This window comes from Otolemur garnettii, unplaced genomic scaffold, assembly GCF_000181295.1.
Source record: "Otolemur garnettii isolate 467f Iridium unplaced genomic scaffold, OtoGar3 scaffold00065, whole genome shotgun sequence".
Taxonomy (NCBI): domain Eukaryota; kingdom Metazoa; phylum Chordata; class Mammalia; order Primates; family Galagidae; genus Otolemur; species Otolemur garnettii.
In genome coordinates, this window is record NW_003852460.1 from 569,432 (window position 1) to 573,390 (window position 3,959).

The following is a 3,959-nucleotide window of genomic DNA, read 5'->3' on the forward strand; positions in this document are numbered from 1 at the left end:
ACTAATATCTCTCTTATTTATGTTTCTTATACATTATGTACTTAAAACATTGAACGTGATAACATGTTCCATACTTACGTATATATTTATATTTATAAATATGTATTTATATGCTTACTATCTCCTTCTATGATAATATAATAAACAAAATAAAAATCAGTGCATTTTTGTAGCAAAATAATGTGATTCCTTTTTAGACTGGACAGTGAAGGGTGAAAATGTTCCCGGGACTCACCAGCTGAGTTCTGTGGCTGGCTGAGCACTTGGCATGCAGGGGCCAGTCTAGCTTAAGAAGGGTAAAGTCAGTGGAATGCATCTGTCTGATCTATCTCACGGGCATCACTGCAGAAAAACCCCGGTGCAGTTCAGATGCAGGAAAACCCTGGCACGAGTCATGCCTGAGAACAGATGAGCGCAGAAGTGGATATGGGAACCTCCTCCGAGTAGGAAGCTCACTCCCAGCGTCCAGCTACCCTGTGATTAAAGACACCCGGCAGCCTCGGCCTGCCCTAAGACCTCAGAGCACCAGCCTGTACCAAATGGTGCGGCCAAGGGCCTGCGCCCCGGACATGTTCTCCAACTCTGGAGCCCGCAGAATCCAGCACAAACTCAGAGACTCTGCACACATGTCTTTTTGCCTAAATACTCAAAGATAAAATCGAACCCTGTTTTATTTTATTTCTTAAAGTATTTCTCATCACAGTATCTTTGGAGCCCTTTCCTGGGCCCATAATATATGGCCTCGGGGCTATGAATATAGCACAGGCAGCAAGCTCTGTATAAACCCCACGGAGAGACTGCCTCTTGGAGCCTGGTCTCTAAGAAACGTTCTGTTTTATTTATTTTTTTTCTCCATTTTGGTGAGAGTTTGAGAATTTTAAGTACCTCGTTTGCTTCTGGTGAATTACCTCCTGAGTAACATAAGGCCTCCTTTAACTACCAGGCTTATACATTTTCCTGTCTGAACGGCTAAACATTTCTGGCCTTCCTGTACATATGTAGACGTGCGTTCGTACTTATACTCTGTCCTCAGAATCTAATCGGCCTCACCAAGCCACGGAGGCCTTCCCTTTTTTTTTGTTGTTGGTGCCAGGCTGGTTATACCTGAAGCCACTCAGGTTGCTCAAGGTCAGGAGCAGAGCTCTGCCCTTGGCTTTGCCAACACTGCCCTCAGGACCTGGGAGCCTGTTTAACGGGTGCAGATAAAAAACCCGTTTCAGGATCATTAGCCGCCTGGAAATGAAGACGTGGATTTATGCTGGAGAAGAGAAGGTCGTTTTCTTATGGAGGGGGCAGAATTCTTATTTGCCATTTTTCTTTGCAGAATAATAATAATAATAACCCCTATAAAAAGATAAGCTGCCAGCCAGCCAGTAAAGGCAACAGCTATGGCTTAACAGAGTGGCTGTACAGTAAGGTCTGAAGGGAACGGTTTCTATATCGGCTTCTTCAACTCACCAGCAGGGCAGAGGCCCAGGACACAGAAACAGCAGGAGGGACTCAGGACCCAGGAACCGGGCTGTGGACTTATCACCTCATCACCTCTGCAGCCACAGGAGGCAGGAGGTAAGTATGGCTGCCAGAGTCCCCCACAACCCAGTAGGTGGCTGCCCCCTGGACTCAGGAATCTCCCTTCTTATTGCAATTCAGTTCCTGCAGTCGGGTTTACTGAAGGTAACTAACTTCCCCGGCACCTCAGTCTCCCTGCTCCAGCCCAGAGACTCCCACTTCTCCGTTTGAGGTCCTCATAGGGAATTTGCGATCCAATCTCACTCTCCTGGTGGTACCATTAATATTTTAATTTAATCAGAATTTCTTGAACTTGCTTGCCATCCTGAGCAACCTAGTTAGCTGTCAGCTTCCATCAGCTTGTCATATTGGAGGGGATTGTCCTCAGAATCTAATCTGCTTTAAATGATTTCGTGGGGTGGTGGTCTATAAATCATCTCGGAGCCGCCCTGACAACGCCAGGGCTGCGGTGGGTAAACAAATCAGGCTTGTTTTACTTTCCGCAGCCACAAACTTCATCAACTCCTCATCGATTTCCGTGCTCCGAGAGGTCAAAAAAAATTTCTTCCCCACCTTTACATACAAAAATGTTAGTAATAGAAGGGCGCATGCAAGCAGCTCTAATTAAGGTGAGTTTTGACCTTCCGAGGTGAGCAGGGTGGTGAAACCACGCACACCTATTTTGAACAACTCCCTTGTGCATTTTTTCCACTCTCCCCTCCGCCTTTCCGTCAAAATAGAAATTAAGTGATTATTAAGAACCCAGAGTCTCTGAGAAGGTCTAGTCGGGTTTTGAAAAAGCTAATGGATCAGAGGGGCTGGGCGTGTTCCGTGCCATGTGAAAGTACATTTCTTTAAGAGATGTGGAGAAACAGACCTGGGTGCACACACGCATGGGTGCACACACGCATAAGTGCACAGACATGTGCCCCATGCTGGGAAGAGTCAGACAGACCCGTCTCCCCTTAACTTGGATTAGCACATCTGCAGCTGACAGAATCAACGAAACACAAGTCAGCGTCTCCAGATAAGGCAGGTCCACGGAAAAGGCAGAACTTGCACCCGATTTTTGTTTAAGTTTTAAAAAACGCTTAATAACAGCTGTACATATGTCTGCATGTGTTTGTACTCATGGACCATGTATACAATAATTGTGCATATGTCTGTACATAAATATCGTATCCATTGTACATAATAATTGTAGATATGTACATGTGGGTGTGAATTTAGAACACTGTACCTAATAATTGTGCTATGTATAAGTATGTAAGTATTCATATACAATGTACACAACACTTATGCATCTATATTTTTGCACCTTAAGCATAATAATGGTGTGTGTGTGTAGAGTACATTGTATGTGATAATTGTACTATATATTTATGTGCAATAATTGTACATATATACTATGTATTTTGCACCTTAAGCATAATAATGGTGTGTGTGTGTAGAGTACATTGTATGTGATAATTGTACTATATATTTATGTGCAATAATTGTACATATATACTATGTATTTATTTGCATAATAACTGTACAGATTTGTATGTGCACGTGTGCCATGTTTTAATTCACATGTTTTAATTTATTCCTTGTGTGACGACCAGCTCAGGATAATAGACTCAACACCTTCCACACATATCGTTTCTTTGTGGGGAAGACACTCAAAATCGTCTCTTGAAACTATTTGGAAATGCACGATGCTTTCCTGTGAAGTCTGGTCCCCCTGCAGTCCGGGAGACACCAGGCACCAATGAAGGTCTCTCTCTGCCCGTCCGAGTCTCTGTTTCTCCAGAGTAACTTTGTAGACACCACCAGCAAGTGAGATCGGCGGGTATTTGCCCTGTGCGTGGCTCAGCCCACTCTTGCTACCAGGTATGTATCTAGAAAAAATAAAACGGGCTCTTAGAGAGATATCTGTGCTTCCATGTTCATTGAAGCACCAGCCCCAGCATCTGGGACGGGGGCCCGTCTAAGTGTCCCTCAGTGAGGGGGGAGGCACGTATAGAGAAAATGTACACAGTGGATTACTTCCCGGCCTTAACAATAAATAAATCCCACCCTTCTTTACTCATGCAGATGAACCCAGGTGAACCAGCCAGCCTGAGGTTTGCCTGTGACATATTTGAACTGAAAATGAGAGGAAAATCACCCAGCAAGGGATTGCATTTTTTCTATAAAACAAGCCTTCCCAATACTGAGTAAGAACGTTCCCCTGATGAGCTGATGGGCATGTGGCTGGATGCCCTGTGCTCCCCTTTCTCTAAAATTTAGAAGGAAAAAAATTTACAACTCGAGGCTTAGTCCTAAGCTGACAGCGATGCGATTTCCAGTCTTGAAAGAAACAAAACAGCAGCATCACTGGCTTAAAATACCAGTCGTAGTAGGATTGCCTATGAGTGGGAGATATTTATAATGGGGGCAGTTCGTAGGGTACCTGCTCACCTACA